Consider the following 17231-nt stretch of genomic DNA (forward strand, 5'->3'; position numbering starts at 1 on the left):
ATGTCAGTTTAATAGGCTCATGGAACGACTGATCAATGGTCCTTAATGAAAAATCTGAGTGTCTTTTGTCTGCTTATCTCCTGCCACAATATGTATTACAGTGCCAAATTGACCCAAGACATCCCTTCCCCACAGGGTACAAGGAATGGGAGCTATGAAAGGTGCAACTCTGGCTATCTGCCCCTCTGGCCCCAGCACCATGAGCAGATGAGCACTTCGCCTAGGCCTTTGCATGCTTCCCACCCCCTGAATAGATGCTGCAGGGAACACTGTGGCCCAGTCATGTGTCCACTCTGTATCCTTTATGATAGTAACATCGACCCCATAATCTACCAAGCCTTTAAACTTGCGCCCATCTATTTGGCAAATCAGCATAGACTGAGAGGCAGAGATGGCTTTTGTCCAAAATATTTGTGGTTCACCTGTGCTCCCAAAAGCCCCGGAGCCTCTCTCCCTCTCTCCAGGTGGTGACAAGGTGTAGAAGGGTATTATCTGAGCTAGTCTCTGCCCTTCAGATATGTAGCAGGGAGTTACTGGCATCCATGCCATGATTTGGATCTCACCCAGAGAATCCAAATCAATTACTCCGGGTAAGACAAACAAACCCATCCTCGTGGTTGAGGAACGGCTTATTAGGAGGCCGTGCACCCTTGGGTCTAGGGGTCTCCACACCCCAGTTGGTATTAACACCACATCTGTGGATGTTATAGTTACTGGCTTACTGGAGGCCAAGTCCAGGCCAGGGCTTCCTGTGGTGGCTGTGAGTAAATCGCGAGCTGATTGCTTGGGGCCGCTTTTTCTCCAAGCTCATCCGCAGTTCTTCCTGCCAATGCCCATCAGAGGTTTTTTTTCCCCTGGCACCTGACATTTTTTGCTTTTTTCTGGCAAGCGTCCGTCAGCGCTAATATAAGCTAGTTCCTGACGCTTTCCATATTTTTGTCCTGTTACAGGGCACCAAATGTAACAGTAGCATTAATATAATAAATAAAGGGTCCTAGGGACCATAGAGAGACACCAATATGGTGTGTAGCAAAAACATGCTTTATTGAAAGAGAAAAAAGCTTATATAGTAGTTTTAAATGGTAACACGTCATGACGTGACTTTTTTAGCCAATCCTATACAATCATTTAACTGCACATGTGTGATAGAGTATTTAAGAACTACAGCTACCAGGATGCTTTGCCAGCACTCATCCTGTAACCTGAAACCCCACACCCAGGAGGATGTTTCCCCACATGGAATTGACCAGTGATCCAACAGCTCCCCCTGTTGACTGATACAGGACACTACAAGCTCTGCATCTCCAGTGATCCAACATCGCCCCCTGCTGACTGTGGTTAGAATTGCAAGTGAGGGATCCGTGCTGGTGCTGAAGATTTATGTCCCTGAGAGACAGCAGAGAAAGGAAGACCTGTTGTCTGAGAGATGGACTAATGTCGGAGAAGTCTATTAAGGGCTGTTCTCCCGTGGAAAGGGACCTCACAGGAAACAGGGGTGGACTCAAAAGCCATTATCCCCTGCGACTCCGTGGTGAAGATCTATGGTAGGCAAATGTTCCCTTGCAGTCCATGGAAAACCCTACAGGGCCTGGGTAACCCCTCAGCCTCCGGTCTTAGTCCGGGAGGGGGGTAGGCCCAGCCCTGAGGCCAACATAGAAGAGAGGGAGAAAGAAAAACAATTCCAGATGCAACAAATTGGAGTTGTCGTCCTAGAAGGACTTTTGAGTACTGCAGAGTTATTTAAAAGTCCTGGAGCTCCGAAAATGGAAAAAGAGACTGTTACTCCTCCTGAACTAAGGGGGGAGGGGTATTTCTGTAAATACATAGTACTTTTACCTAATAATAATTGTTGTAGATATAGTTCTTTAGGTTTTTGTCTTGCTAGTAATAAACCCTAATATTATTCTCCCCAATCAGGTCTCTTTTATCTGCATAAACCTTCTCTCAATTTATAGTAATTGTGTGGGGGGTGAGAGCAAATTGACCCAGAGCAAGATCACGACACCCACAAAACATAGAGTCCAGTGAATTATATGTTCAGGAGATGCCAGGCACCCCCCTAGGGTTTGGGGGGGGGGGAAACTTTGAAGTCTCTTGCAAAAAGCTCTGGATTTGTTGCCTCATTGGGATCACGTGCAGTCCTTTGGTGGTAGAAGGCCTCAGGAATGAGTTGGGGGGGGGACTTTGATGGTTTATGACCTTTCTCAGTTTAATGAGACTGAAGTGTTTTGCTAATGAGTTATGAGGAAGACCAAACTCCTCCCTCTAAACAATTGTAAATCCAAATTAAAGAGTCTCCAACTGAGGAAGTATGGAGAAAGAAAAGATAACAGCCCTTTATTAAAGGATATATGTGTATTGGCAGAACAACAAAAGAACACAAAAACAACTAAACACTAATCCTGTACCCAAAGTCCCCTCCAAAAAAAACCCAGTTCAGTACTTTCTGCAATTCTAACCATGATCCGGAGGGGGCACTGTTGGATATCTGGAGGAGTAGAACCTGCAGTTGCTCTGTGGTGGCTGGCAGAGGGTGCTGTTGGACTCTGGGGGTTGCCACATGGGGGCCCTGGTGCATAGGAGAAGCCGAAAATGGAAATCTCCCCCCACACCAAAAAGGAGAAGGGGAAAAGGGGAAAAAAGGGCTCTTCCCACAGACTCATGCTGTCGGCAACTGACTCTGACCGGGACTCCCCCAAAGGTTCCTTTGTAGAAGGGTCAAACCTCTCTGATGAAATCTGAACAAGTCCAGGCTGGGGGCAGAACAGGGCGCAGGACAGCGGAGGTGAACCGGGACCAGAAGCAGCCAGATGACCCTGCTGAAAACAAAACAAACCACCGAATCCCTTCACATACACACCCTCCCTGAGTCAGGGCAAAAGTGGAATGCTTGCAAGTTTGAGTTAGAGGAAAGAAAAACTTACCTCCTCCCCCCCCCCAGTCTTCTGATGGCAAATTATACTGGAATGTAGCCTGAGGTCAGTTCTTCTGTGTATGTCAATCACGCAAGGCAAACCACCCTCCCCCTCCCTCATTCAACATCTTTCTTTTACAGTGATGCAAGGGAAAGAAAAAAATTTTCCAGCTGGGTTTTTTTAGAACAGGTAAACCTATGACATGACCCTTCTCAGTTGCCTCTCATGTGAATGTCCCGTGTGTACATAGTCTTCCTTGGGGGGAAGGGAGGTTTACTCTGGTGTGGAGAGATTTTGCCATCACACACCCAAAACCCTTCTCCACCACCCTATAAGCGAGCCTTGTTTACTTCTCCTCAGACCTGGGATGATTAGACAATAGTCTTATCTTAAGTTCCCAGTCACAGTCCAAATTTCAGTCAGGAGGCATTGGGGGAATTAGGTGGTTGAAGGTTGCAACAGTCTTTCTATGATTTTGACAGTTTTAAGACATTACCAACATATCAGTCCATCACACCTCCATCCTCTGGAGCACAGAGTATGGGCCCGAAAGAATAGAAATAAATAACAAACTATTTATGGTGATCCGTGCATTGTGTTAGAGCAACAAGGATTCATTATCTCAAGACATTTGCCTTGACGCAGTGAAGCAAGACAAGGCTTTAGAAGGGTTAATCAAAACACTTTTACTGTAAGAACCCGCTTATCTCCCTCCTCCCTTTCTGTCTTGCTCAAAGGAAGACTATGTTCTGTACTAGTGCAGCAGACCTTAGAAACCCACATGAAACACTGAGCAAGGAGCTCAGCGCTAATAGAGTAATGGCCAGTCTTCGCGAGCGAAGATCCGGGGAAGGTCTTTCCACCTTCCAGCCTGCACATTGGATTTTTTTAGGTGAGACACAGTGTGCGCGGAACTGAGCCCACCCTTTAATCCTAAGGTTCATCTGCCGGGGCCAAGCGAGCTTGGACGGTGGCAGCGAGGTCCTTAGGACGTAGGTGGGTTGCCTTTAAGGGCTAACGAGCCCCACCTGCCCGGGAGTGGCCCTGACCGGGAATCGAACCCGGGTCTCCGCGGTGATAGCGCGGCGTCTTTACCACTAGACCAGCAGGGGCTCCAGCGCTAATAAATCTTACCTAAAGGAACCAGGCTAGACATTTGAATAGGTGAAATAGGCCTAAAACCAAGCCTTTTCTCATGCCTTGATGATCAGAACATAGAACAATAGAAAGAACAGAAGGTTACGGGGTCAATTGATGATGAAGAGGAAGATCAAGACCCTTTGACGAAGTAAAGATCGGATGTGCCCCAAATTATTCCTCAAAGATGAAGACCACGCCTCAAACTCCGCCCTGACCCCTCCTGCTATGAATATTGTAATCTGATAATCCAGTAATATGAATATGTATGCAAATATGTTGTAATCATGGCCAAAACTGTATAAATCACCCTTTTCGTACCTGACCAACTTGGAGTCCCCCTTCCGGCAATAGCTGAGGGACTTCCATGGCCGCTAATAAATACCTGCTGTTTAAAGGCATAAAACTCTGTCTCTAAGCAGTTTTCAATCTGCCTTTTTGGGCATCAGCGGAACAAAATGTTTCTCATTTTGAGATACACTGTAGTGAAAACCCAGAAACTTTGCTTATATATATTGGTAAAGGATGCACTTCCATGAGAACTTCTTGTGATTTTGTAAATAGAATCATAGAATCATAGAATCATAGAATCATAGAATTATAGAATCATAGAATAGACCGGGTTGGAAAAGACCTCTGTATATACAAGTAACCACTCTAATATTTATGCATGTAACTTTGTTGACATTATGGGATGTGATTTTAGTTATTCAGCTCCTGTTATAGCTTATCAATTGCTAAAGTCTAGTTATACTCTGATTCAAGACCTACAGCCTACTGCTATTGGAATGAATGTCACCTTGATAAAAAACCACTACAACATGGAGACCTTAAGGGATTGCTGAAGTAAGCTCAAGAAAATGGACAAAGAACTCTGATTATCATCCATCATGATGTGAAGAAAATACATCATGTTTTGGAACAAGTCAAGAAAGATGCAGATTGGTGATGGGACACCCTTTTTGGATGCTCACCAACTGTTACAGGAATTCTCAACAGAACACTTCACCCTGTTGTGTTATTGATATTAACCCTTTTGCTTTTTGTTTTTTATAATTATATTGTATGTTAAAGTCTGGATTATTATGAAGCAATTAACCTATCTACTACCCCCATTAATATTAGATAATCCATGCAATACAAATGTGTGAAACACTCTTTAACATCATTTGGATATTGTGAAGCTTGAGTGACTATAGTCATGGGATAGATTACGTAGGAAAATGACTGGGGTAAAATGGAGAAAACGAGGAAGTTATATTCACATTCTAACAGAAGTTCTAATGGTACAGAAATTATACAGTGAAATGCAGTTGCTACTCCCTGGATGGAATGCAGTTGGCATGCACAGAATCGGTTCCACATAGTTCCCCACACAACACATCCTGCAACCTTCAGCACATGCTAAGGGTGGAGGAGAGTGGAGACATCACAGCCAGGCTCTAATGAAATCCTTGCAGGGAGGGAAATTCGATGGTATGCTGTAGCTGATAAACTGCACAGTAACTCTCAACCAAGGGAGAGAGGAGACGTCTTGCTGCTGAACCAGCAACAGTGGTGAAATTGCTCTCCTCAGGTGAACTTGGTTCATTACAATCTCATTGTAATACTGCCACACACCTCCATCCCAGAGTTATCTGCCTCCAAGGTACATCCACATCTCATTGAGCATGCACTCTAGATTTTATTGGCTGTCTTTAAGAGCAAAACAAGAGTATTTTACACCAATCAGTAATGAAGGTATGTATGACTAGAGCCGCTTATGTTCCACCTAAAGGTAAAGAAATAGAATAAAAATTAGTTAAGGATGGGGAGAAGTAAGGGAAGACTACATCATAACTACTGGGATCAGTCAACATGTTGAATCTGTCTCTCCCCCATAGGGACATCTATTGGGTAAGAACTGTACTCTATGTACTCCGATTTATTATCCTAAGCCAGCTTTTCTTAGTGATTAGAGCTTGTCTGTGTACTGCTTTGAATATGTTTTTGGTGTCAGTTACTATCAATGACAATCTCTGAACCTTAACCTGTCACAGTCTTCTATTATCAGTCTGTTGACTTAAAAAGAGTGTGGAGAAAAAGACTCCAGGTCAATTTAATCTATAAGATAGAGTAGGTCCTTTAATCAGCCTACAGGCCCAGAGGAATACACGTGTGGGAAGTGATGAGATTGATTTGCAGGCCTTGCTGAGACCCTGGTTGAGCACAGAAGAATTGTTGCTGCATAAGCTGTGAGAACAAGCAGAGTGCTGAACGGTCAAGTGCCATAGCGTGTGATCAGTGTCCACAAACCTCTAAGGGCATGACCATCCGATCACCTGGGATTTGTCCCTGTCCCAGTTTAAATGAGACAAGGGTCTTTTGCTGAGGATGAGTAAGGAGAAAAGACCCAAACTCCTCCCTCTAAGCAATTATAAATCCAAAATTAAGAGGCTCCAATTGAAGGAAAAACAAATTATGGAAAAGGAAAAAATAACAGCCCTTTATTAAAAGGTATGTGTGTATTAACAGAAAACACGAAAAAAAACCAAGTAAAACAACCAAACAGTACTCCTATACCCACAAATAATCCCCTTCAAAAAACAAACTGAAAAACAGGCAAAGGGAAAAATAAACAGTTCAAATTTGTGCCCTTTGGTGCAATTTCAATCACAGTCAATAGGGGGCGCCATTGGGTTATTGGAGACTCAGAGTTTGTAGTGTCCTATAGCAGTCACCAGGTGGCACTGTTGGATCACTGGAGATGCAGAACTTGTAATGTCCTGTGCCCAGGTATGCCGGAAAAACCAATCCAACCAAAAAAAAACCTGGACCTTCTTTCCCTTCCCACACACTGGGAAAGGGGAGAGGGAGAGGGGAAAGGGCCCAGACAATTTCACTTACTCCGTCTGGTTGAAAACTGCTCTACCCAGTCCTTTTCTCTTCCCCTAATGTGCACAAGGACACCATCAGGGAAAAAACAAACAGGAATGGGAGAAGGGGAAAAAAAAGACCCAAAGGGAAAAAAAAAACCAAACCAGTTACTATCTGATGAAAAATCCAGGCGAGGTTCCCAGCTGACAAGCAGCTGAGAGCAGAGGTTGAGAGTAGAGGCCAAGACAGCACCCAACCTCCCATCCCACTTTCCACGTCTCCAGGATGCAGGACTACCGCCTCCCTAAGATCGTGCTCTATGGGGAACTTGCCACTGGCTACCGCAAGAGAGGAGCCCTGAAGAGGAGGTACAAGGACTGCCTGAAACAATCCCTCAGCCTTGGCCATATTGATTACCACCATTGGTCTACCCTGGCCTCCAATCGGGAGACCTGGAGACACACCATCTATAACGCTGCTGCTGCTTTTGAGAACACACGCAGGATCACTCTCGAGGAGAAAAGACGACTCAGAAAGAATCACGTCTTGTCGATATCACCTGGGGAGTCTTTCTGCTGTGCCTTCTGCAACCGGACTTGTCTATCTCACATTGGCCTTTTTAGCCATCAGTGTGCTTGTAGCAAGTGCGGGTAAAGCCCTTCTCAAATCTTCGTTCACGAAGCCTAGCCGTGATGATGATGATAGCCAGGGGGAAGGGAAAAAAAAATTCCTGACTGGTTCAAGGGAACTAACTAAACCATGACAGTCCCTGATGCAGAAAGGGGCTACACTTCTCTAATCAATGTCGCTCAAAGTATAACAAAGAAGGACAACTCGTGCAACCTCCAGGAAACCACAATTGCAACACACCCAGGGGTCATGCTATGACACAAATGACCTCCTGGTATCCTGCAGTGATGCAAGCAGACTTGTCACAAACACCGCAGGAAGCACAACAGTGATCTGACTACCACCTACCATGCAGGCTTACATGATACCTTGGTTCAGGTCATCTCTACTGGGTTCAAGGGCCCCTTGGGTAGGGGTACGAGCACTTTTCTAATTGGGAGATGCTCCATTTCCCAGCAAGGACTGTTCATGCTCCTGGGACTTATTGATTCTGATTATGAAGGGGAAATTAAAATAATGGTTTGAGCCCCCAACCCTACCTGTCAAATTGCTCAGGGGACCAGAATGGCACAGTTGATATATTTTAAAACTAACCCATCACACATGACTAAGAAATGCCGAGGAACTGGTGGATTTGGCTCTACAGGCATGCCTCACATATTTTGGTCACAACCAATTCAACAACAACACCATATGCTATCCTGCACACTTCAACATCACCATCTCCGAACTGCGGTGAACATCTCTGACCTTATGGAAAGTGGTGCTGATGTTGTTGTGTGATGGTTTTGGTCTAGACCTTCCTGGTAAACAGCTTGTAACCAAGGAAGTGGTCATGGACTCAGTATTCCATACGATTTTTACGTAAACCATAGTATAAATAAGTTGGAGATTAGAGACCTCGCTCTCTGCTCTTCCAGCGAGGTTCAGGAGCAGTGGGTCCTTGCATTGGTCTCACTTATCTAAGGCTGAGGCCTGCAGCGTCTACTGACCTACCACGTGGAAGTCTGGAGAGTGCTTGCCGTGTCTGCCAATCCCGCTTTTCTAAGGGACATGGTGAGATCTGTTTTGCTAGTTATTAGTATAGTTCTTGAGTTTGATTGCATATATCCATTCACTGTCCCTTTTTTGTCCCCTTTTGTCCCTTTTTCCCTTTTCCCTTTCCCTTTGGGGGATGTTTGGATTCCCCTTTGCTGTGTACATAGCATCTTAACTGTATATAACTGTAATATACGTAAATATATGTATTTTTATATAAGTAGCTTGATTTTGGGTTCTTTAATTTTTTATAGTTTTTTTTCCTTTGCCCTAAGGGAAGAAGGGAGGGGGAAGGGGGGATGCTACTCTGAGTTTGGGCATTTGGCAGGGAACCAGGTCCGAACTATCACAGATTTTTGGTGGCCCTGTACGGGGAGATTGTGTTGGTTATCTCGGTTTGTTTTGGAACAGTTACCGGTAAAACTGCCAAGAGAGGTTTGTTTATATAAACATACCTTTTATTTAAGAACAAAGAATAATACAGCAATGGTTATTCTACCTACCTGTCTCATTGTGTTAGCTATATTTGTGCCTGTCTTGGGCTATCCTGTAGGGAAACGCCCAACTGGGGATGAATGGGAGGAGTATGTCCCTTTCTTTGATTGGGATGAATGGAAGGAGTATTTCACTTCCCTTGATTGGAATGAATGGGAGGAGTATTTCACTTTCCTTGATTTTGACATCAAAGGCCTGCTAAAGGAGATCCCGATAGTTACAATTGGCTCCAAGTTTTACTTAAATTGTTCAGTAAAAATCCTAGTACTGGTGAAGACAATGGAAGTGTTATTTAAAATTGGAAGAATGGTATTGTGTTGCTTTCCGTGTTGTAGAAAAGGCCAGACCTCTAGAGGATTCGCTGGAACTTTGGGAAGGGTCTTGGAAAGGTCAGTTTCTGGATGGCAAGGAGCATGGGTAAATTTTGGCAATTTGGTAGGGCGTGTGACACCTCCCATTGTTTGGGACTTCACACCAGAACAAATGTCCGATCCTGAAAAGATGGTACGTTCTTCAACAGAAGGGTGTCTTTCATATTGTTGCCTAAATGACTGTGGGGAAAAAAAAGACTCCAAGTCAAATTAGGTAGGAGATAAGATAAGGATACAAAGGCTTTAATGAGCCCCCAGGTTTTCCGGAATACCCCCAACGCGTACTCCTGAATGGAGGTGTTTTCAGTTTTTATAATGATTTTCACTCAATTCCCGTCCGGCCATCACCCAGGTTCTGCCCCCGCCACGCCTCTTGGGAATTGGGTCTGGGGGTGTTTTGGGACCCCCTCTTCTTCATCTTCCTCAGAGCACGTAATGTTCTTGGAGGCCTTCCAGAGTCTAGGCCTGAAGGTTGTTGTGTCTATGGCTATATCTTCTTGCATAGATTTTAGGGTGTTCTCTACAATTCTACCTTGAAAATGAGACTAAAAAGGTCAGTGGAATTTAGGGAATTGATATGGGAATGGGTAACAGGGTTTGTTATGTGTGGTTGGTGTGTTAAAGGGTAAAGGGATAATGTATTGCTACTTTGAAATCTACATTTACTACATAACTACTTCTAAGATCTACAAAAATTAAAAAATCAAAACTCCAAGGTATCAGTCCCCCCTTTAGAGACTGGACAAAACTCAGAAATTTTGTCCAATCTCTACTACTTACATCTAATCCTTTTCAAAAGAGATGACCAACTTCTACAACATCGGTTCATGCAATGAGCTTTTACACAAACACTAACTATGTACATTACCAATAGAAACAGTCGTTTTATCCAGGTCCAGTTTGGTAACCATGAAGTAAGTTTGTGGAGAGTGTCTCCCAAACCCAGTGAGATATTATCCAGAGATATTTGATGTAGAATTTTGGTTTGGTTCTGAATTGTAGCCAAATCATTATTAATTCTTCCACTTTGGTCTATGTAAGAACAACAACTGGTGTTGATGACTTTACACACACCTCCCTGAGAGGCTAGTAAGATGTTAAGAGCCAGTCGGTTTTGTAGTACTACACGAGACAGACTATGGACCTCCTCTTGTAGAGCTGAAATTGCATCTGAAACCTGATCTTGAATGTTTTCAATAACAACTGAGATGTTAACTATTGCTTTTTCCAATTCACTCACCCCTAGAGATGGGATCATGGCTCTGACTATACTGTGAAAGAGCGTGGGATGCTCAACAAGGGGATTGTTTGTCCTTTTTATTCTTTTTGGATAAGTTCTTTCCCATTCCTCTTGTTCATCAATTTGGTCAAAGATTGTTATGTTTGGGATTACAGTCCCTAGGGCACAAGTCTGATCTTTATCAAGGGGTAAAACTTTCCAAGACTCCTTTTCACAAATCCATTACCACCCTGAACCATGGGGAGGAATTAATCTCAAGGGGACCTGTGCCAACCTTGTTACAACATCCGGACTTATCTCTTCTTTAGATTTATCTTTATCGCAGTAAGGAGGGAGAATGATTTTTCCTGTAACATTAACAACCATGCAGGGGACAGTATAATTTTCCTGATCAGACATTACATGACTCAGGGTTACTGGATAGTAGGCCTCAGTAACTGGTTTCCAGGTCCCTGGGAGTTCTAACATAGACTTACCAAAGTTTACTTTGTTTAGTAAAATGCCAATAAGGGACCAGCTGCCATCTTTACCATCAATTGCTGGTATTTGGGTACAAATCCAGGAGTCATATTTGCAGAGGATTTTAGATACATTTTGGACTATGGTCACATGCAATTTTGAATCCCATACTCGATTCATAGTTACCGACTGTACAGATAACATGTACAGTAGAAACAGTCTATGCCACATCCTCTTCCTCTGAGTCGGGTTCTGCTTCACTGATTGTTCCAGGAATTGAATCTTTCTTCACTCTGGAGTAATGAAACCAGGGTCCTTTGTCAGCAACTTTGACGGCAGTGAGAGAAGTCATCAGGACTTGGAAAGGTCCTCTCCACATGGCTCACAGTGGGTCACTGTCCCACCATTTGATGTAGACCCAGTCTCCTGGCTGGAATTGATGAGCAGGGGTGTCCAATCCTATGGGCCTAGAAAACTTGACAAATTTCTGGAACTTCTGTAAAGTAGAGCCTAAAGCAATTAAATACTTTTGTACTTCAACTTTCCCTCTCATGTGAATGTCCCCTGGAATGTGTGGAGCCTGTTATGGTGTTCCATACAATATTTCATAAGGACTTATGTTATCCCTCCGCCTTGGTTGGATGCGAATCCTCAGTAGAGCTAGAGGCAAAGTCTGAACCCATGACATGGATGTTTCCTGATAAATTTTACCAATTTGCATTTTAAGAGTGCCATTCATGCATTCGACTTTGCCACTTGCCTGAGGTCTATAGGGAGTGTGGAGGTCCCAAACAATTCTTAGGACATGACACACCTCCTTCACTATCGCTGCAATGAAATGTGTCCCTCTGTCTGATGACATTCCCAGAGAAACCCCAAATCTTGGAATTACGTGATTAAGCAAAGCTTTTACCACTTCCCTTGCTGTGTTAGTGCGACACGGGTAAGCTTCAGGCCATCCACTAAAAGTGTCAACCAGCACTAGTATGTATTTGTACCCCTCCCTTGGTGGTAACTCAGCAAAATCTATTTGCCAATAATCTCTGGGAAAGTTCCCAGCCTTTGTCACTCCTAGCACCGCCCTCTTAGTGGTATCAGGGTTGTTCTGCTGGCAAATTTCACACTTACTCATTATGGATTGCACAACTTCAGTCATACCTGTCCCTATTACTACCTTCTTTAGGTATTTTAGAAAGTTTTGTATTCCCCAGTGAGTAGTCTCATGTTCCCGCAGAGCTATTTCCCTTAGGAGTGGGGGTGTGACCACAACCTATCTTGTTGGTATAACAGCCCACCCACTTTCTTTGATTTCAGTTTTAAGGGATTTAATTAATTAGTGGTCCTTTTCATCATATTTTGGGGTGTACCCTGTCAAATCAATTTCTTTCTGTGGAACTACTGCTAGAATGCCTTTTTCTGCAGCCCTCTTTGCAACCTGGTCAGCAAAATTATTTCCCAGTTCGGGCATTGTTTTCCCCTTATGATGAGCTCTGCAGTGCATAATAGATACCTTTTCTGGCTTCCAGATACTTTGAAGGAGTGCATGGATTTGGTCGGCATGTTTAATCCCACTGCCTTGGGCGGTTAGTAGCTCTCTCTCTTTCCAGATGGCTCCATGGGCATGTACTACACTGAATGCATACTTAGAATCTGTCCAGATATTCACTTTCTTACCTTCGCTCAGCTCTAGAGCTCTTGTCAGTGCAATCAGTTCTGCTTTTTGGGATGATACATCAGCAGGTAAAACCTTCGCCTCAATTACCTCATCTTTGGTTGTCACAGCATACCCTGTCTTCCGTTTTCCATCCCACATGAAACTGTTTCCGTTCGTGTACAGTTCCCAGTCTGGGTTTTCCAGAGGCACATCCTTCAGGTCTGGTCTGCTGGAACAGGTCTCTTCGATGGTCTGCAAACAGTCATGCTCAGGCATACTGTCAGTCAATGTTGTGGACAGAAACATAGTAGGATTTACAACAGATGTTGTTTTCAGGGTAACATCATCCTGTTCCAACAACACAACTTGGTACTTAAGCATTCTGCTAGGGGACAGCCAGTGGCCACTCTTTTGCTCAAGCACAGCTTGGACTGCATGGGGTACATACACGACAATGCGCTGTCCCAGGGTGAGTTTCCGGGTCTCTTGTATCAAGATAGTCGCTGCCACAGCCCTCAAACACCCTGGTCATCCTTGGCTGACACTGTCTAGCTGTTTGGAGAAGTAGGTCACAGCCCTTCGCTGGTCTCCCAGGGTCTGTGACAGCACCCCCAGGGCAACATTTAGTTGCTCCTATGTAAACAGTTCAAAGGGCTTGGTTAGGTCTGGTAGTCCCAGTGTTGGAGCTGACATTAAGGATGGTTTCAGTTGTTTAAATGCAGCTCTGATCTCATCTGTCCATGTCACAACTCCTTTCTTCGATGTTTTCAGTGCTTCATATAGGGGTTTGACTAGTAACCCATAGTCAGCTATCCACAGGCGACACCATCCCACCATTCCGAGGAAAGTCTGCATTTCTCATACAGTGTGGGGCTCTGGGAGATGGCAGATGACTTCTTCCCAATCTGTGCTGAGTCATCGATGTCCACGATAGATTTCAAGCCCCAGGTAAATCATAGAATCATAGAATCATAGAATAGATTGGGTTGGAAAAGACCTCCAAGATCATCAAGTCCAACCCCTGATCCAACTCCAATTACTATATCATGGCACTAAGGGCCATGTCCAATCTCTTTTTAAAAACTTCCAGGGATGGTGAATCCACCACCTCTCTGGGCAGGCCATTCCAATGCCTGATCACCCTCTCTGTAAAGAATTTCTTCCTAACATCTAACCTAAACTTCCCCTGGCAGAGCTTGAGCCCATGTCCCCTTGTCCTGTTGTTGGTTGCCTGGGAGAAGAGACCAACCCCCACCTGGCTATAACTTCCCTTCAGGTAGTTGAAGAGAGTGATGAGGTCACCTCTAAGCCTTCTCTTCTCTAGACTAAACAATCCCAGCTCCCTCAGCCTCTCCTCATAGGACTTGTGCTCAAGTCCCTTCACCAGCCTGGTTGCTCTTCTCTGGACCCGCTCCAGCACCTCAATATCCTTCCTGAACTGAGGGGCCCAGAGCTGAACACAATACTCAAGGTGTGGCCTCACCAACACTGAGTACAGGGGAAGGATCACTTCCCTGCTCCTGCTGGCCACACTGTTCTTGATGCAGGCCAGGATGCCATTGGCCTTCTTGGCCACCTGGGCACACTGCTGGCTCATGTTCAGCTTCCTGTCAATCAGCACCCCCAGGTCCCTTTCCACCTGGCTGCTCTCCAACCACTCTGTCCCCAGCCTGTAGCGCTGCAGGGGGTTGTTGTGGCCAAAGTGCAGGACCCGGCACTTGGCCTTGTTGAACTTCATCCCATTGGAGTCAGCCCATCTCTCCAGTCTATCCAGGTCCCTCTGCAGAGCCCTCCTGCCTTCTGGTAGGTTGACACTCCCTCCCAACTTGGTGTCATCAGCAAATTTGCTGATGATGGACTCAATCCCCTCATCTAGGTCATCGATAAAGATGTTAAACAGGACTGGGCCCAGCACTGATCCCTGGGGACACCACTGGTGACCGGCCGCCAGCTGGAGGCAGCCCCGTTCACCAGCACTCTCTGGGCCCGGCCCTCCAACCAGTTCCTAACCCAGCACAGAGTGCCCCTGTCCAAGCCATGGGCTGCCAGCTTTTCCAGGAGTATATTATGGGAGACAGTGTCAAAGGCTTTGCTGAAGTCCAGATAGACCACATCCACAGCCTTCCCCTCGTCCACCAGTTGAGTCACCTGATCGTAAAAGGAGATCAGGTTGGTCAAGCAGGATCTGCCTCTCCTAAACCCGTGCTGGCTGGGTCTGATCCCTTGTCCATCCTGTAGCTGCTGTGATTGCACACAGGATGATCTGCTCCATAACTCTGCCAGGCATCGAGGTCAGGCTGACAGGCCTGTAGTTACCAGGGTCAGCCTTGCAGCCTTTTTTATGGATTGGGGTGATATTTGCCAACTTCCAATCATGTGGACCTCCCCAGTGAGCCAGGACTGTTGGAAGATAATGGAGAGCGGCTTGGCAAGCTCTTCTGCCAGCTCCCTCATTACCCTAGGATGGATCCCATCTGGTCCCATAGACTTGTGAGGATCCAGGTGGCTCAGTAAGTCACTAACTATTTCCTCCTGGAATACAGGGGGCTATTTGGTTTCCTCTCTCTGTCTACCAGCTCCAGAGGCCAGTTGCCTTGAGGGCCACCTGTCTTACTGGTAAAAACTGAGGCAAAGTAGGTGTTAAGTACCTCAGCCTTCTCCTCATCTCTATTAACTATGTTTCCCTCCGAGTCCATCAAAGAATGGAGGTTTTCTTTGCCCCTCCTTTTGTTATTAATGTATTTATAGAAGGACTTTTTGTTATCCCTAACAGAAGTGGCCAATTTAACTTCAAATTGCGCTTTTGTATCCCTGATTTTCTTTCTGCATGATCTAGCTGTCTTCCTGAATTCTTCGTAAGTAGCCAGCCCTCTCTTCCATAGTCGATAAACTCTCTTTTTATCCCTGATTTCCTTCAGAATCTCCCTGTTTAACCAGGCTGGTTGTCTTCCCCGCCGGCTTGCCTTCGGCACACCGGTATGGCCTGTTCCTGTGCACTCAAAACTTCCTGTTTGAAGCACATCCATCCCTCCTGGACTCCCTTGTTTTCAAGGGTTGTTTCCCAGGGTATGCTCTGGACTAGACTTCTGAATAGGTCAAAATCTGCCCTCCGAAAGTCCAGCGTAGAGGTTTTATTGTTATTTCTCCTTGAATCTCTGAGTATTGAAAATTCTATTATTTCATGATCACTATTTCCTAGGCGGCCTTCAACCACTATATCTCCCACCAGCTCCTCTCTGTTTGTAAACAGCAGGTCTAGCGGGGCCTTACCCCTGGTAGGTTCATTTACCAGTTGATGAAGGAAGTTGTCCTCTATACACTCCAGGAAATTAGAATAATTCATCCCCTTCATCATCCTGGTAGGGCGGTCTGTAACTATTTCCTTTGCAATTTGAGTTTTCTCTTTTGAGACCCTATACCCACTTAGTCCCAAAAAGTTTAAAAGACTTACAGCAAGTCCGATGCATTGGTCCTGACTTTTTTGGCAGCAATTACTATGTCGTCTACATACTGCAGGACAACTCCTTCTGGTTACTGCCTTCTCAGGTCCTCCAGTTCTTTTGCCAGTTGGTTTTCAAATATCGTCAGGCTATTTTTATAGCCTTGCAGTAGGACCGTCCACATGAGTTGAGTCCTTCTCACTGTCTCAGGATTTTCCCATTCAAAAGCAAAAAGCTCTTGGCTGTCCTTGTGCACAGGAATGCAGAAAAAGGCATCCTTGAGATCAAGCACAGTAAACCACTCTAATTCCTCTGTTAATGTGGTTAACAAGGTATAGGGGTTTGCTACTACAGGGTATATATCCTCTGTTATTTTGTTGATTGCACTCAGATCTTAGACCAATCGATAGCTCTTACCATCAGCTTTCTTCACTGGAAGGATGGGGGTGTTATATTTGGACTCACATTCTACCAACAGGCCAAATTTAAGAAACTTTTCAATTATGGGTGCTAAACCTTGACGACTTTCTAGCTTCAAGGGGTATTGTTTTTATCTTAATTGTGTTGCTCCTGGCTTGAGCGTGATGCTTACAGGTTCTGCTTGCTTGGACCTCCCAGGATATTCGCTAGCCCACACTAAAGGGATGACAGCATTCTCAATCTCTGCGGGGATCTCTCTGTGGTTCTCCTGTATGAAGAAGGCAGCTGCCTTGATAAATTTAGTGTCAGGGATAATAACTTTTATTCCCCTCTCCTTACAGAATTTAATTTCAGTTTCCAATTTCTCTAATAAATCTTTACCCAATAAATGCATGGGAGAATTTGGCATATAGAGGAATTGATGAGTTACCCAGTGTTTCCCTAATTTAAATTACAAAGGTTTGAAGAAAGGTCTGGTTTCACTTACCCCTGTGGCACCAACCACAGTTACAGTATCATGACTCAGTTTTCCTTCCAAGGTGTTTACCATGGAATATGCAGCACCTGTATCAACTA

The sequence above is a fragment of the Myiozetetes cayanensis genome, unplaced genomic scaffold (assembly GCF_022539395.1).
Source record: "Myiozetetes cayanensis isolate MyiCay16 unplaced genomic scaffold, myiCay2020 scf133, whole genome shotgun sequence".
NCBI classification, from domain to species: domain Eukaryota; kingdom Metazoa; phylum Chordata; class Aves; order Passeriformes; family Tyrannidae; genus Myiozetetes; species Myiozetetes cayanensis.